The 18,862-nt window shown below is 37.7% G+C and overlaps 2 protein-coding genes and 1 pseudogene across 2 annotated transcripts in view; 2 read left to right on the top strand and 1 right to left on the bottom strand.

Annotated features, from left to right (window-relative positions):
- LOC120432338 (histone-lysine N-methyltransferase ash1) overlaps positions 1-18,862 on the top strand; it is a 348,037-nt gene that overhangs the window by 42,577 nt on the left and 286,598 nt on the right. The window lies entirely within an intron of this gene.
- LOC120432356 (activating transcription factor 3) overlaps positions 13,525-18,862 on the top strand; it is a 68,827-nt gene continuing 63,489 nt past the window's right edge. Inside the window, exon 1 of the mRNA XM_039597545.2 lies at positions 13,525-14,597. The gene's annotated coding sequence lies outside the window, so the exon portion shown is untranslated. The remainder of the gene's footprint in view (positions 14,598-18,862) is intronic.
- On the bottom strand, positions 15,378-17,469 carry LOC120432342 (T-complex protein 1 subunit beta-like; annotated as a pseudogene).

Genomic DNA, 18,862 nt, shown 5'->3' with positions numbered 1-18,862 from the left:
TGTCAATGGTTGGGATGGGTTATAAGGCGGTATTCCACTACAGAACACTTTGTGTCTTTCCTTTGACTAATAATCACTTCAGTACAATCCTCGCCACCTTACCCCAATCGGGAACCTCGAATGCCTAACCAGTGGTGTATAAGTCTCTATTTTTAGCGTGATTAATCACTAATGACTACACGCGGACCGATTGTCGCCATCACATCCCAATCCACTGGATGCTGGATCGTGGACCTCAGGGGCCATTACAGTCGCCGTCGTCGTCACAACGACTGATGATCCGCCTGATGAGGGCAAGTGGCAAGACGTGACGAGTTTTGTTTCTCGCGCGCTTTATGAATTTATGACAGCAGCAGCAGCTTTGGACGGTTAAGCGGAGAATGATTTGTTTACTTTTTCATAATAATGGTTCTCGTGTTTAAGTGTGACTTTGGATCGAATCGGATTGGCGTTATGGGCGATGAAAAGTTTTGACAATAAAATCGAGTTCTGAAATGATGAAAATGGAAATCGTTAAATTTGATTCAAGCAAACGTGATTCATACAATTAACACTGGAAAGTTTAGCCAAATTGTTATGAAAAAAACAAAAGACTCCAGATTGACCAGGCCAAAATAAATAAACCATCGATGCTCCACATGAGCCCAAAATAAACATGTGAAATTATAGCTGCAACCGTTTTCGAGCACTATTAATACCCACCAATGCAACAACCTGGTAGCCAGTAAGTCTAACGAGAAATATTCCAAGGCTCGGCACGACGTTCGTTGGGAATGGGTTTGCTGGGCAGAACTCATTCTAGAAATTAACCCTGTACTGGCATCAATTTATTACCAACAGAATTTTGAATAATATCGATTTTGATACATATTACGGAAAACACAAGCGTGCGAATCTTACAACCAGCATTTATATGGAATATAATTCAGACTAGTTTTAACCTCAAGATTTAGGCCGTTGCAAATATTTTTCAAAGTTTATGTCGCCCCCCCCCCCCCCCCCCCCCTTCAAAATAAGTCTGAAAAACTGAAAACAATCTTAAATGCATTATTCTGCAATGATAATCATATTTAGCATGTTTGGGCTTGTTTAAAAATGTTTTGAATTTTTATGAAATTGCAATGTACAGCACCGCAAAAAAATTATTTTTCGCAAAAAATAAAATTTTCGTCAATGTTTAAATATTTTGGAAACTAATGATTGCAAAACAACTGGACAGGTGTATAATGCATTTTTAAACACTTTTTTCATTAAAATGTTGAAACCATGGATCGCCCCCCCCCCCCTCGACGTTGGTCAGAGTCGAGGGACATAAACTTCAAAAAATATTTGCAACGGCCTTACTAAAAACTAAAACTTACTAAAAATCCAATTATGAAACTGATCTCCTTAAATTACTGAAAAATACCAAAAAATCGAAGAAAAACAAGTTCCAGAAAAAATACTAAAAAAACTTAAAATACTAAAAATACTAAAAATACTAAAAATACTAAAAATACTAAAAATACTAAAAATACTAAAAATACTAAAAATACTAAAAATACTAAAAATACTAAAAATACTAAAAATACCTACTAAAAATACTAAAAATACTAAAAATACTTAAAATACTAAAAATACTAAAAATACTAAAAATACTAAAAATACTAAAAATACTAAAAATACTAAAAATACTAAAAATACTAAAAATACTAAAATTACTAAAAATACTAAAAATACTAAAAATACTAAAAATACTAAAAATACTAAAAATACTACAATTACTAAAAATACTTGAAATATTAAAAATACTAAAAATACTAAAAATATTAAAAATACTAAAAATACTAAAAAAAACTAAAAATACTAAAAATACTAAAAATACTATAAATACTAATAAAAATACTTTAAATACTAAAAATAAAAAAATAAATTAAAAATACTAAAAATACTAAAAATACTGAAAAAAATAAAAATACTTAAAATACTAAAAATACTAAAAATATTTAAAATGCTTAAAATACTTAAAATACTTAAAATACTTAAAATACTTAAAATACTTAAAATACTTAAAATACTTAAAATACTTAAAATACTTAAAATACTTAAAATACTTAAAATACTTAAAATACTTAAAATACTTAAAATACTTAAAATACTTAAAATACTTAAAATACTTAAAATACTTAAAATACTTAAAATACTTAAAATACTTAAAATACTTAAAATACTTAAATACTTAAAATACTTAAAATACTTAAAATACTTAAAATACTTAAAAAAATAAATACTATAAATTCTTAACATACTTAAAATACTTAAAATACTTAAAATACTTAAAATACTTAAAATACTTAAAATACTTAAAATACTTAAAATACTTAAAATACTTAAAATACTTAAAATACTTAAAATACTTTAAATACTTAAAATACTTAATTTGACTTATATACTTAAAATACTTAAAAAAAACTTAAAATACTTAAAATACTTACTCTTGAACCACTAAAAAACAAACAGCCAGGGGTTACTTAGATCCAGTCACTTTTCGTGATTACTCTGGCCAGCAGTTCTCGAGTATAAAAATCGTTCGGAAAATATTCACGTTTCTTGTCGAAACATGCCTCTTGAAGCAATTTCCGCCAGTCTCCCTTGCGATTAATTACTCTGTCCGGTAAGTAAAAACAGACTTCGATTTTTTTACTTACTTTCAAATGTCTTTCCCAGGCCGAAAGTTTGCAATCAACATTGTTAATAGTAATGGAATTAAAAACTCTCGAAACACAACAAAGCAATCGTTGTGTGTGTTTTTTTTGTTCTACTCAACCCAACCGACTTGTCGTCGCCCACTTGGATAGAGCCATAAAATTAATTGCCCCAAAAGACCCACATCCGGTTCGTGTTGCTGGTGGGGTCTCATCGCAGCAGTAGCCTTCTAACCCAGTTATTTAGGTGCTACTGTTTTAATGGGGCAGTAGTGTTTAAAAAACTAAGATGAATAGATTTTTTTTTAAGATGTTTCACTTGTTTCCTCAGACAAAAAATATTTTAATTTGTAGTAAGTATTTGATAGGTGATTTGCAATAACTTAACGTATAATGCATAACTTGCTGTATAAATTATAGACTTAGTGTTAACCTTGTTAATGTGCATGCAAAAACAACAAAAAAAATTACATTTCCTACCCATAAAACAATGAACTTCCGTCAAAACTGAAACTTCATTGCCATTGCTGTTTGTTTCGTCGACTAGCTCACAAACATTGCAACTCATCATCACATCCCCAAATGTTGGCCCCTTGTTTACCCTAAAATGATTGACTAACCAACCTGTCTTGTTTGGCACCTCTCGAGCTGCGCCAACCAAGGTGGTCGCGGCCTAACCTATAATTTGGTACTACTCGGCAGCAATATCTGTGCATCCACAGTACGACGATGCGGTCGGGTTTTTGGGGCCACATGTTCAAGGGTCGTCTAGACGATTAATGAGGGCCTGTACTCTGTCATACCTTCGGGGGCCACTTCGTTCGCTTGATTTGGGTGATTAATTTGGAATTAGGCATGCTCGTACTCGACACCGTAGTAGGCCGTGACAGATTCACATACCTGATGCTAATCACAAACCAGCCTACTGAGGACCCCTGCTGAAGGGGGGATGCACTTTTGACCCCGCGGCACGGTCGGCTAGGGCTAAGGACGGGAAGGGAAGCGATTCCACCGGTCTGGCCACATACATAATTGATTAACTCCATAGAGTTTGCTCACGCACGCACGCTCACAAACGGTCGATAGATTATGGAAATTTAAAGTTTAGACAACTTAATGACCCTCACCCGGGGAGAATTTGAAAAATGGATGCTCACGATGGGATTTGCGCGTGTTTTTAACATGGTTACCCCTGTTATTTATTGACAAATTAACATTCATTATCATATTTGTCTCGGTCTGTCAAACAATCCGTTAAAATAACGCCCGAATCACACGGAATCGATAATCAGCATCGATCTCTCTCGCGCGCCCGACCTGCACAGGGCTTCAGGGTTACTCGGAGGGGCTCATTAAGGGCTTACGAGACAAGCTCATCACCAATTCATGTAAGAAGAGCTCGTTGACAAATTACAATGGCACCGCCTACTTTGACGCGACCTCCACTTAAGATTCAACAGATTTTTGTTTGATCAACAACATTCAAAAACAATTCAATTTCGAAATATAATTTATACAAAACGATTGCGGAACACCACTTGTCAAACATTTCAAAGAGCCTCAAACGTGGTGACACTCATCTTTTGTTTGTAAACATTTTTTATGTTTTTCATAAACAGCCATGTTGATAAATTGGCCCCAACCGTGGTGAGGGCTGCAAGAGGCAAGATTTCGGGCGACCGAGCTGAAGGTGGGGGCGGACGCGCAAATTAATCTAAATATTCAGTTTTCCGTTTGAGTTTAAGTGATCTTTCGGCAAGACAAATTGTGTACAAGACTCTTGAGAGCGACCGAGGGTAGAACTAATGGATGGCGGTTCCCGCTCATGCTGGTTTCCATGTGGTTCGCGTTTATAGGAGCCAGCTTTCGTTTTCGTGTCAAGTTTGATGGCGGGAATATATCAGCATGACACATGCCAGCTTGGTGGTCTTTTTATTAGATATTTTTTTTATTTAACAATTATCAAACAAATCCCGATGAACCAAATGTTCGAACAACAAGTAAGAAATCAAAAAACCTTTTTTTCTTTTTGTTTTATACATAATTTTAAAGAAAAATTCAAAATTTCGTTAACTAATAATTTAATTAACTTTAAGGATGCCAATTTTACCATTTGAATGACCATTTTACCACCACATCACACGTAGAGGACTAAAATTGGCATTAGTTCATCTTTTGCAAGGGTGCCCACCTAATTTGATTTTTCTGAAGCAGTGGCGAGCAGGAACAAATGTTTGTTAAAAGTTGAAAAGGTAAACAATTGCTGCCCACTATTGAAAAAACGGCTAATATCCACTTTTGGCAAAAACGAGATATTAGCACCAGGTGGTAGAGGATGTTCCAACGCATCTCCTGGAACTTGAATTTCACTGAAATAGTGTTTAGACTTGGCTGCCGATGTGAAAAACCAAACGGCTAATATGCCACTCTTATGGGAAATTGCCTTGACAGAGATTTTGTGACAAACTCTAAAACGCGTTTTTCTCGGAATACTTGATTTGGCATAATAGCCAAATTTTCAATTATGGGCAGATTGGTTTTCGTTAAATTATGTTTAACAGGTTCTTTTAAATAAAAATTAAAGTGAATAGGTTCATTAAAAATAAACGAATAAACAAACAACTACAACTACAACTACAGACTCGATCATTCGAAACCTCGATTATCCGAAGTTTCGATTATCCGAAGTTCGATTATACGAAGGTTTGTATGGGACTTCGGATAATCGCATCACGAACAAAACAATTGTTGTTTCTATTTTTTTTTCTTACTTTTAACATCAAATTCGAGTTCTGCGACCCCATTTTATGCATATTTTCAATATTTCATCACCGCCATTTTGATCGCCATCTTGAATTTAAAAATTCTAAATTACTTTAGATTAGTTTAGGGGTCATACTAAAGCTCAAATTGGCTCAACAATAAAAAATGAGAAAACGAATTTATTTTTTCGTGATTCAATTATCCGAAGTTTTGATTATCCGAAATGAAATTTTGCCAAGGCCTTCGAATAATCGAGTCTGGACTGTATTGCAAAAAAAGATTCTGTGTCTTTATTTTGAGAAAGAATACCAAAGATAACTTTCAAAAATATGTTTATTTGATTTATTTTTATTTTGTTTTGTTTAAAATTGTTTTGTTAGTGAATTTTTCGATTTCAATTAAATACCCTTACGTCATTAACTAAAAAAAAAAACATTTATATTTCATTGGTCGTTACAAGTATCTTTTTAAGTTTATTTTCCTCAACACAACAATACATTAAAAAAATCAATGAGACATGATAAAATGTATTAAAACAAAATGTGAATTCAAATCTAATTGACAAAAAAATCCAAATATTTTTCGAAATATTTTAGAATGATTTTAAACATACACACACAATTTTGAAAGGTTAGAAAAATATATATTTAGTCGTTTTCTATTCGTAAATCTTCAAATTTCTTTAAACTATTGAAATTTATGAAAAAAATATTTTTTTTCTGCTGTCTTGAGAGTCTTGTCTTTTGAGACATTTTTAATATTAAAAAAATATTTGCAGTAATCTTTGTATCCAGGACGATTAATTAGCTTTTTTAAAGATTTTTTTAAGCGAAACATTATCCCTGATAAAATGCTGTGAAAATAATTGTTGTTCATTTATTTAAAAATCAATTATAATCCAGTTCCTCAAAAAAGAAAAACTTAATTTTGAAGTGAACACAGTGAAACTGTAAGAAATTCAAATTTAGTGTATTTTGATATATTTTTGAATAATAATCCAAGTTTTTCATATATTTTACATTTATTAGCAATGAATACTTTTGTTTTCTTGTACTGATAATTTCAATCTAGAACCTTTAAGAATTGAATTCAAAAACAATGATTATTTTAATTTGCATCAAAAACACTAAAAAATACATAAGCAAAATCTTAACAATATGATGAATTAGCAACATTTCTTTGCAAAGGCAATAAAAATAACTAAATGTACCTAATAAATTTTTTGTTATAATATGTATGTGAAATTTGATCTCAAGCTTATTTTTTAAAGTTTAGACACTCAATTTATTTATTGAATATTTCATGAACAGTCTTAAGGACCGGTCATAGAACTTTTTTGAAAAACTTTCGCGGGCTGGACTTTGAGCAGGCCTGATCCATTGCATAAACTAGCAAACGCTGGAAGTTTCATTAAAATCGGGGCACCTCGATGTGAACTCTACAACAAACCTACACAGTAAAAAATAATGTAAATTTTGAAGGTGTAATTTTGGAAGGTTGAATATTACCTCTTTTATGAAGTAATTTTACCTCAATTTAGACTGAAAAATTGACATAACACCAGAAAATTGTGAAAATTACATATTTTCAGAGGTAAAATTACACTTTTTTTTCTGATATAAAAGATGTAATATTACCATGATTTTTTTACTGTGTAGCAACAACATCTATAGAAAAAAAACTGCATCTTAACCCCCCATTACAGGGAGATTTATGACACTATCGTTTACTCATTGATATTATTTTTATAATTTATAATTTTCGTCGGTGAGAAAAGTTCGCTGTTGATTCATTAGGAGTTATTTTTCGAACAAATCTTGCAATTATAAAAATTACAAAAAGTTGTTAAATCTCACATTTTTTCTTCCCATTGACTTTACTGTTCAAATCCCACTAATTACGGCTCATCAATGCCAGCTCGTGTGACATCAATTACCACCCAGTGAGGTACTGTCGATGATCTGAACCCAGCGCTGGCTTAACGTACAGCCTATACTTACTCTGAATGCCTACCCCAGTAAGTAATCCCAATTATTTTCGAATTTTCCCTTTCGAACAATCATCATTAAGCGTATACCCCCCCATAAACAAATCCTAGTAGGTACGCGATGTGGTGTAAAGCCGGCGAAAATCCCAGGTGGCCCCTATAAGTCTGGCCCGTCCAAGGCCCGTGCTACTCTCACAGCTCATTGATAGCAGCGCAGTGCAAACAACCAGAGGTAGAAGGTGCGCCCGTGTGTTGGCAAGAATGTCAATTTGTAAACCTTACCGCACCGGGCAGGATTCTCCTTGGAGCGCAGCTTCCTTTGATTTAGCGACACTTAAACATGGGTAGTAAACTTGTCAATATTGTATTAAAGTGTCATGGTGGTAGCCGGTTTGAACTTACAAGTCCCATCGGCCGTAAAGTTGAGATGTTTATGGTTTTAACACGATTGTCGCTATAATGATGGACCAACCGGGCTGGCAGAGCGCAGCTTTTAGCGATCACTGATAAGAAGTGAGAATTTGTATTAAAAATTCAAATTGGTAGCGCAGATCAATCGCCAAGCAAGCTACGCGTGGCTGGCTAATTAACGGCTACTTCGATCGAGATTTAACAAAACACAGCGACCCAGTTCGAGTTGCGGGTCGTCGCCAATCGATCAATAAAATTTGATAAGAAAAATCGTTTTATTGTTACGATATTTTAATTACCCCGTTACGTATGTCCCCGCTCGGAAGCACTTGACAGCTTTGGCGATCCCGCGGGCGTATTAATTGTCAAGCAAAGCACGCGGCCTCGACGACCAGCAGGTCGCGAGCACAATCGCAGGAAGAGTGCTCGTAAAGTGGCTTGGAGACTGCGCAGGCCATGACTTTTTTCGGCCGCTAAATTTATGGCTCTCCCTCGTAATGGGTTTGCAAATTAATACGAAAAATAATAATGTAAAAATGAAGCATCGTCGAGGCGTCCCGGCGAGAATGCAACCGATTGTCACTGTGTGTACCCTTGGATGGATGAACGGCTGATATGTGGCCAGATAAGCCCGATTAAGCGGCAACGAGAAAGTCATATTTTCACTAAATTAATTCCAGAGTTTTTTTTGAAAAGGACCAATAAACTATTGTCTTTCATATGTTTATAGGACCTAATCAAAAAAAACTCTAGAATTGATGCATAATCGAAGGGTTGATAAACGGAGTGCTACTAAAGATAAATAGAGTTTTTTTTAGGATAAGCCTACTTTTTTTCCTTCCTTAATTTTCTTGACAAAAGTGGTCAACATTTTCCCATAGTTTAAGCAATATTTAACAAAATAAAACATAATGAAAAATTTTGCCATAAATCTTGCGAAATATTTAAATAAAATAATAACACATTGACAATAATTGAGAATTGAGGATTATGATGTAACACACAGCTGAAAAGAACTCAAAATCTCCAAAACTATGTATAACAAAAGAAATTATTGTATCTTGATTATTCACCAATAAAACCGAATTGAATTGAATAATTTTTTTTAATGTGCCTTAACTTGAGTTGTTGCTGTCTTACTTTTTGGAATTCTCTCAATAAGATCTGGTCGATAACAATTTTTGGCCTAAGTTTTGGGGATGTTATTATTTGAGCAATTCTCTACCAAAACCGGAAATGGATTTTATTTGTATTTTGATTTGGCTCAAACTTTGTCGTTTTTTTCAAACTTTGTGGGGGACTTCCCTATGACCAAAGAAGCTATTTTGTGTCATTGGTTCACACATACAAGTCTCCACACAATGTTGGCAGCTGTCCATACAAAAATGGTACGTAAATATTCAAACAGCTGTAACTTTTGAGTGAATTTTCTGATCAATTTGGTGTCTTCGGCAAAGTTGTAGGTATTGTTGAGGACTATTGAGAAAAAATTAGGTACACGGATAAAAATTTGCCGATTTTTTTATAAATTTTTTTTTTCACAAAAACTCAATTTCCCAAAATAAGTATTTTTTGATTTTCGAGATTTTTTGATTTGTTTTAGGGGACAAAAATCCGCAACTTTTGAGCCATAGAGAAGTATGGTAAAAAAATCTGGCACCGAGCTATGATTTTTTGAAAAAAATAGTGATGTTTGTAAAAAATCAAAATTTCATGCAAAACAAAATTTGACCTTATTTTTTATGTAAAATTGAATTTGCAATGAAAAGTACTTTACAGGTTTTTTGATGAAGGGCTCCGTTTTCAAGATATAGCCACCGAAAAAATTGATTTTAGCGAAATATTTGCAGTTTTTCGATTTTTAAAAATTGTGACCATGAACCATTTCTAAAAATATTTTTTTCGAAAAGTTCAAAAAATTTGCGATAAAATTGTCTAAGAGACATTGAAGATTGGACCTCTGGTTGCTGAGATACAGCAGCTTAAACAAAAAGAAACAGGAAAATTGAAGTTTTCTAAGTCTTACCCAAAAAACCCACCATTTTCTAATGTCGATATCTCAGCAACTAATGGTCCGATTTTCAATGTTAAAACATGAAACATTCCTTAAATTTTTCTATCTCTTCGAAAAAAATATTTTTAAAACGTTTGAATCATGACTAACATTTCAAAAGGGCATAATTTTAAATGTTTGGCCCTTTTGAAATGATAATCTTGATTCAAAAATTTTGAAAATATTTTTTTCGAAAAGATCGAAAATTTTTACGAATATTTCATGTTTTAACATTAAAAATCGGACCATTAGTTGCTGAGATATCGACATTAGAAAATGATGGGTGTTTTGGGTAAGACTTAGAAAACTTCAATTTTCCTGTTTCTTTTTGTTTAAGCCGCTGTATCTCAGCAACCAGAGGTCCAATCTTCAATGTCTCTTAGACAATTTTATAGCAAATTTTCTGAACTTTTTAAATACAATATTTTCAGAAATGGTCATTCATGGTCACTATTTTTAAAAATCGAAAAACTGCAAATATTTTGCTAAAATCAAACTTTCGGTGGCTATATCTTGAAAACGGAGCCTTTTATCAAAAAATCTGTACAGTACTTTTCGGTTGCAAATTCAATTTTAAATAAAATAAATTAGGTCAAATTTTGTTTTGTATGAAATTTCGATTTTTTTTTTCAAAAATCACTATTTTTTCAAAAAAACATAACTCGGCGGCAGATTTTTTGACCATAAGTTGCGGATTTCGAGCCAAACATTTCATTAGGGCACAAAACCAAAAACCGCGATTCGAGAAAACCGTTGGCAAAAAGTGGACAACTTGTTTCAATTCCTATTTAAAAAGAAAGCTTGACTGGTGATATTTTTACTGATGATACGATAAAACACATCATTATCCTCAACTCTGCTTTAATGCTTCTTAATTTATTTTGATTTTCGCAATAACTCATAATTTTAAAAAATCTCGTTATTGGGCCCTTTTAACTTTCCAACTGTTGTTCATAATGGGCCCTTTCTAAATGCAATTTCGAAGCGAACTGAAAGGGCACTAAAGCCTTGTCACCTGATTGTTGTTTTTAATGATGTTTATGGGCCTTTTAGTTCAGTTAGAAATAATGAGGAATTCAGCCGAAATTTTGATAATTGGTGAAGTTTTGTGATCGAATGGTGTAGATAAGGTATGTGAAACATAAAAATTCCTCAAAAGTGTACTGAACAGCAGCCGCGGGCCGTTTTAAATATTGTATTTCGACGAAGTTTTTTTCTGCAGAAATCCTTGGTGAAACGTAAACCAAACTTTGTTTTGAAGTGAATTAGTGATAAGAATGTATGAAAAGTTCACTTTATAACATAGAAAGTTCCTTAACCACGAAAAACTAACGAAAAAGAAAAGGGCACAATTGAACTTTTTTTCTGGTTTGGAGTGAACATTGTTATGTGCCCTTCTGTATTTTTGATTTTTTCAATAGGAAATTGTTTGCTATCAATCTGATTCTTGGAGGGCATGTAAGGAGTGTACTAATGAATGGCATAGTGGAATAATCCCAAACGTTTACGTTTTGGTTTGGTGCCCTAATGAAATGTTTGGCTCGATTTTGTCCCCTAAAACATATCAAAAAATCTCGAAAATCAAAAAATACGTATTTTGGGAAATTGACTTTTCTTTTTTGATTATTTATTACTAAATTAATTAGAAAATATTTTCAAAGTTAAAAAGTACTTATGTTTTATGTACAATGATTTAATGATAACAAAACGAATAGATTTGAACAAGCTCAATGCTACGGAAATTGATCTGTTATTCACTTAGTGTCCCTGATATCTGTAAAAATTTGTCAAAATTGGCGCCGGCCGAAACAACTTCCAATTTGGAGATATCAAAGTGACCCGATTTCCGCTGCATCGACACGGGGGGCCGCGCTATCGTGCATCGGTCCTGATAAAGTCCGCACGTGGAGCCCGGCCAGACTTGCTTTCTTCATGGTCTTTCGAGGTCGCGTCATCCCTGCTAGGGGACATGAATTTTTGATTGATTTCACTACATTCGCGAAGGGCGGCCAGATAAAAATCGAATCGTCATCCGATTCGGGGTTCGGAGGCATTGATTGAATTTCGTAGTTTTGAAACGATGTTTTGTTTTGTCTTTTTTGAAAGATAACAGTGGTCGATGTGGACAAAACGTCGATGTTTATCTGTAGACTGACCTAGAACTTGCGGAATGAGCGATCATTATTTGTTTCTTTTTTGAGCTTCTTCTTTAACTAAGAGAAAAAAAACACAGAACATGGCGACAAAAAGCCACCAACAAAGTGTGAAAGGACCGAAATTAGTATGCATAACAAATTACCGAAATGCAAAGCACGACGATCGCGATCCCCACATACGACCACACACACACATTTGCATATCACTCACGCTCACAAAAGACGCCCGCGAGAGAGTGCGCCCTGCTGATTTCTCACACAAGCTCACAGCAGCTCCCAAACACCCCGAGCCTACTGCGATCGTTGATTCACACGCCCATCGATCGATCGTTGGCGATCATTTTGGAGGGAGCTTCGGGCAGGCCGAGAGAGAGAGAGAGAGGGAGAGAGATACGACGGATTTGAAATGTGGACGTGGCTCTACAGCGGTGTACGAGGGGGGCCTAATGGATCCATCATCCTTGTCGGTGTCGGTGAGAGAAGGGGTAGGGGATGTGGGGGCTGGGCGGGAGGCGAACCTGTCCAAAAGAGCAACAAGAAACACTTGAGTTTCAAAAGAATTGAAAAGTCAAGAAGCGCGAATGTCCAAAAAATAAATATATGAAAAATTAGGAACAAGCAAGCGGTGCAGGTTCGAGAAGGGATTCCCGAGGACAAGTGGTCGCATAGGGTGGTCCTAAATGACCAGAAATTATTTATAGAATTGACGAAATTGACAGAATTGACAGATATTAACAGAATTGACAGATATTGACAGAATTGCACAGTTTGACAGTCCAACATTGTTGACACTACCGCTAATAACACCACAACACACCAACACCTCGATGAATCGCGTTTCGCATTTGAATTGTTATTGTTTTGCCGTTGGCTTCCCCCGCCATTCGCTGCAGTGTGAATATCCATCTCCGAACCAACGCCCGGTTGTCGTTCGGCAAACTCATTCTCACTCCTCTCCACGGGACGTCGCTTCACCGCACTAAGTCACCGCACACACCACACCGGCTCAACCGGCTTTTGCAGTCCACGACGCGACGCTCCTCTTCGCGGATCGCGTTCTTTCACTCACGTGCTTCTCCACCAACACACGCGCGGGAAGCTGTAAACACATGGCCTACTACCACCGACCGCCGAGTGGCAGTACACTTGTGCATTTTAGGCTGGTTCAATGGGAATCTTCTAGAATTTTTAACAGAAATTGAGTTATTTTAATATAGAAATATAGGAATTTTTATGAGTCAAAAGTCAATTTTGACAACGTTCAAAGATCATCTTGAACCAGTCTAGCGCACATGCGTCCCACTCGGCACGATAGCGAGCCTCCAACCAATCGGAGGACGCGGGATGACGGCATCTCGGGCCAATCAGCGCCGCGCTCGATGATGACATTTCTATTTTTAGCGACGTAAATAAAACGAACACTACAACTCGCGCGCGTCGTGCTTCGCGAATTTCGGGTTCGGTTCGCGACTGTTTTCAGTTGAACATCGCACTCGGACCGGGCCGCATGCTCTCGAGCCGCCGCAAGTCGTTACCACTTTTGTTTGTTTATATTCCGGATGTACACAAAGGCTGGGCTAGAACGGAACATTATCGGTACACGCCTAATTTTGAAAAGAGGTCCAAACAGCGCAAAGTTCGGGATAAATATGTCAAATTCTGCTAATCGGAGCAACCAACTGGTGAAGAATACCCCTGTCCAAGCCAACTTTGATCAAGAAAGCAAACACTTGACCGATTACCGCGACTGGTGTGTAATTAGACATAGACTTGCGGCGTAGCAATCCGTCGTCCTTGGGTGAAAGAATATTGTGGATATAACACGCGAGGGATCATAACACATTACAATACACCACACACACTCAACGGATCCGCGCACACGCTGCATGCGGCAAAGTGTAAACATAAACAAAAGTGATGCGTGCGGTGGTGGTACGGTCGTCAACTAAACGAAGCAACGCCGTCTAATAAATCTACGACTGTCAACGAAAAGTAAAAACAATTTCAGTTAATTTTTGCATTTTTTTGTGTTGATTTCGTCAAAGCATTTCTTTTTTTTTTCACGACTTCACTGTGTCGAAATTACGAGAGTGTTTAAAAGTGAAAAGTTATTTGTCGAACTTTTAACATTCTGTCACGAGTGAGAGGCGCCAGGCGCGATCGTTACATTTTTTTTCGGTGGTGTCCTCAAAACGAAAAAAAGAAGAAGAAGAAATTTCAAAACCCGACTGTCATTTGTGTAATTGAATCACGAAAGCGCAGAAAGAAGCGTGATTTCGTGACACGAAGCACTTCTGGAATACCAACAAACGCAAACCTTCGCCAATCTAGTACCACGCACGCACGTGTGCGTGTGCACTGCAGTACTAGAATCGCGGGACGCAGGCGCGTACGCTCGCTTTGTGCTTGTGAACGAAAATCAGCTGGAGATTCTGAGGGCGAATCTCGGCACATCCATCCAGTTGGCACGGAGAAAGTGAGTTACCGAGAACGGCGAAAGGATCGCAGCAGGCGCAGCGAGCTCGTTACAACCGGACTAACAGGTGGTTATTCGCTATTTTTAAGTTCTCTCTGCTTTTTTCCCTTCAGGGTTGTGACCGTGTGTGTGTTTATAAGAACTGTGTTGTTTGTAATAATTGCTGACAAATGAGTGGGCGGGTGGGAGGTTGCAGCGCAGGTTGTACACGATCAACACGTGGACTAGTTTCGGAATCATCGGAACAAGTTCAGCCTTGTTGGTGTTTCGTTTTTGTTTGTGACGCAAAGAAAGAAGAGAAATTGAACAAGGTGTCATGAGGGGACATCTGAAGTTGTAGTGTTAAATTAGCTAACATGAAAAGTTTGATTTATCACCAGTCTCTAAACAGTAAACTTTGTGACTCATTCGAAGAAATTGTTGTTTATTTTTTATAGAATCAACAGTGACTGAAACAAGCTTAAAATAATAACTATTTCAAGTTATTTTTTCTTTGGGATTTCTCTCAAGAAAATTGGTATGCAATTCAATACATTCATGATTTTTAGGCCCCCTTAAAAAAAGATTGGTTGGATAAAAATACACTAAACATCTATATATATAAAAAATTTCGAAGGTTTTGTTTGAACCGAGGGGGACGTCACTCCTGCGTTCACCGAGCGATAAAGCTTCCTTCTCTAACCTTCGCAGCACTATCTTTTGCTTTTCCGCTTTATGTTGCTTTAACTCGCGTTAACCGCGATAACTTGCTTTTTGGCTTTACCTTTTGTTGCTTTCACGCATCAGACTGCTCGATTTTTTTGACAGCGAGAACTGTCAAACGCATATGACAGTTCTCGTTGTCAAATCAATCGAGCAGTTTGTTTTGCTGGAACCGATCGTCTGCCATCGGAATTTTAGACCGGTTCCCGTCACCGGAGAACTGCGACGACCACGAAAATGATGTAGAGCCTTCTTTTTCATCATCTTCCACCTTCCATCTAAAGGTTAAGTACCTGAACAAATTCGCCAAAGCCGCCGTTGATACGACCTGCAAGGACCTAGAGCGCTAATAGCCGAAGGAGACACGCAACCAGCTGGATGCGGTTTCGGGGAAGTTGGTTTGCACCCGGTGCAACGTCGTGATGGACCACACCCGGAAAGGTTCCATCATTCCATTCCAGTGGAAGGCGCAGGAGCACTTGAAGAGTTTATGGAGGAAGGTAGAAGCGAAGGCATCAGGGAAGGTCAAAAAGAAAGTTTCGTTCGTGGCGGAGCGTGAAGAAGGTGGAGAGCACATTGAGGAAGGTTTCGTCGTACGTGTCGTGTGAAACGCGGGTCAGGCAACATCCAGAAGGGACGCTTCACTTTGATCCGGACAGCGAGGGATTTGATGTGTTCCACGTACAACGTGATGATGGACCATACACGGATGCATTCATCGATAGGCACCTGTCAACAAGTTCAAGAAGCGAAAAGTGGACCAGGACGATCCTGCAAAACACAATCAACCCTCCTACAAGGTTGCACGATACCCTTTCAAAACAACAGCATCTAACGCCATCTCAAACCTGGCTGAACACTTGCTGATCCGGCTTAAGCGAGTTAGCAGCTTCCGGATGGAATGTGCGAGGAGAGAAAATTGTGAAATCATTTAATAATATTTGAATTCTTAAATATATTCTATATATTTTCATATATTTATTTAGCGATGAAAGTTATGTATTAAATAAAAATAAATGTATTGCGCCTCCAGCTTGTGCCGATCGTCTTCCGGAAGGCATTCCAAATCCACGTTCACTTCTTCCTCATCCAGTGTTTCAATGCTTTCGGGGTCCGTCTGCGTCCTCCAATTATGCTGCGCTCATCGTCGTCGCTGATCGTTAGCCGCATCAGGTACTCTTCGTTTAGCTAAGCGTTACAAACGGATTCATACCCTTCGTTGTCGGCGATCCTCATCCGCAGCTGGAGCAGAGCGCTACCGAACGCTTCCAATGGCCATCGATTTCTTACCAGTCGTTTCCGCGGCCAGTTTGAACACGGCACAGGCCATCAGCGTTTTGGGGCAACCTCCGCCGTACACGATACGGACCTCTTTGACGGTAGCGGCCAGCATGCAAAGGGCGTCGTGCAGCGAACGATCCGCTTCGTCGGTGATCTGCTGGGTTGTCCCACGGATTACGACGGTACAGATTCTCCTAAGGGAACTCTCGAAGCGCAGCAGCGTGTCCTCGCCGATCATGACCTGCCAGATCTGATTGAGACGAACCGGGTTGGTCCGGGTTGTCACCATGTCCTTAATTTTGTCCTACTCGGTGACCTCCAGCTCTGCAATCTTAGCTATCGAATCCATCTTGATGCTCTATGTAATAACCTTGAACTTGACCGTGTCTATTGGCGTGTTGGCGATCAAGATCTTTGCGTTCTCTATGCGTTTCGACTGATGCACTGCACACCGCGCTTGTCCAACAGGAAACTCTCGTTCAGAAACGACTTCTCAAAGCAACCACCGGTCTTTTTTATGCGCTGAATCGCGGTCAATTTCCCGGATCACTTCAACCGCTTCACGGCATTGACGACCAGCTTGGCCAAGTACTACTTTTGCTGGGACCGAATCTACGAGCTGAGCGTCGTCCAGGCAATGTTCATCAAATTCTTCCATGAACTTTTCCGCATCCTTCGAATTGTCCTGAGCTACGACAATCAGCACCGAACGTGCCGCCTGCGTGGACGCTCTCCAACCGGCGATAATCGTCTGCGGGTGCAACATTTGTTCGTTCAGCTTTTCCGGCTCACGCAGCAACTCCGACGCCAGCACCGTCGCGGAAGTCGTTCTATCACCAACCTCGTTGTCAAAGAAGCGACTCATGTCCTCGAGGATCTTCGCCGCCGGATTTTTTACGCCGACCGCCTTCAGAATCGTCGCTCCGTCGATGGTGACCTCAACCTATCCGGCGCTGCGGCCGTGCGCCACCAGAATAAGGTCCATTCCCTTCGGGCCGAGTGTGCTCTTGACCAGGTCGCCGATCGCGATTGCCCCCGCAAACGAGGATAGCCGGGCTATTTCCCCCTTCTCCTCCTCGGCAAACGTTTCGGTGATTTGCTGGGGAAAGATAACAATCACAAACAACAATAAAAATCACAATTAAAATCACTGCTAAACAACAAAATTACCCGTAAACTTTTCTCCTGCGGAGCAATTTTTTTGGCCGTTGACAAAAAAAGCAAAGTTTTGCTTTGAATGTTTCTATCTGTCAAAACTGCTTGAAAAAACAAAAACAATTACCGAGTTGCCAAACATGACCAAAAACTGCTCGACGGCAAGGTTGCAAGATAAATTTCCCTGGTTCAAAAGTCGAGCAGAAACTGGTCGCTTTAACTCGCTTTAACGCGCGTTAACTTGCGATAACTTGCTTTAAGGTGGCGTTATGTGAAAACTCGGCACGATGAGTAGCGTTGATGCTTTTCGAGCCAGTTTTTGTGCGTTTTCGTGTGTTATCGCGGAGTGACATTCCCCTCGGTTTGAACGCGAATCAGTTCAATACGGAGCGTCGGATCGAGGTGCTCTTTGTTGCGTTGGGTTCGTATAAGCCCAAGGAAGGTTTATACGTTAACTAATTGACACTTTGGCCACTCTGGAACCGATTCCGGAGAATCTGCCGATTGTATGGGAAAAGCTACGTATAATCAAATTTTGATCACAGGAGGCTAAAAAAGCAAAAGAGCTAAAAACGTCAACAAACGAAAAAATGGCAGAACGAAGTTTGTCGGGTAAGGCTTGTAATGTATATAAAAAATATGTCCACATGTTTTTGTCTTAAATTATGCTTACGTTCAATTCATTTTGAAAAATATCTCTTGTAAGTTTTTCAAATTTTTAAAAGCTTTGTAAGCCTCGCATAATTTAAGGCATTTCTTTAAGTGGCTAAAGCACTTTTTCTTCTGAAAACTGCTAAATTTCCAAGATTGTTTGAAAAACATGTTAAATCAAGATCAATATCTGTTTCCAACGAAATAACACTGGATTTTTGTGTATACAAAAAACAACAAATTTGTTGTTGCATTAAATTTGCCATGAAAATCTCACTTTTAGGAATATTTGCATATGAGCAATTCTCTGAGATTTCGGTCATTCGATTTTTTTTTTGTATTTTTTAATCCGGCTGAAACTTTTTTGGTGCCTTTGGTATGCCCAAAGAAGCCATTTTGCATCATTAGTTCGTTCGTATAATTTTCCATACAAATTTGGCAGCTGTCCATACAAAAATGATATGTGAAAATTAAAAAATCTGTATCTTTTGAAGGAAAAATATGGTAATTTTTCATTTCTCTTTTTGTCACTAAAACTTGATT

Source organism: Culex pipiens, chromosome 3 (assembly GCF_016801865.2).
Source record: "Culex pipiens pallens isolate TS chromosome 3, TS_CPP_V2, whole genome shotgun sequence".
Taxonomy (NCBI): Eukaryota; Metazoa; Arthropoda; class Insecta; order Diptera; family Culicidae; genus Culex; species Culex pipiens.
Note: the sequence above shows the minus strand (reverse complement) of the source record. Positions and strands in the feature narration are given on the sequence as shown.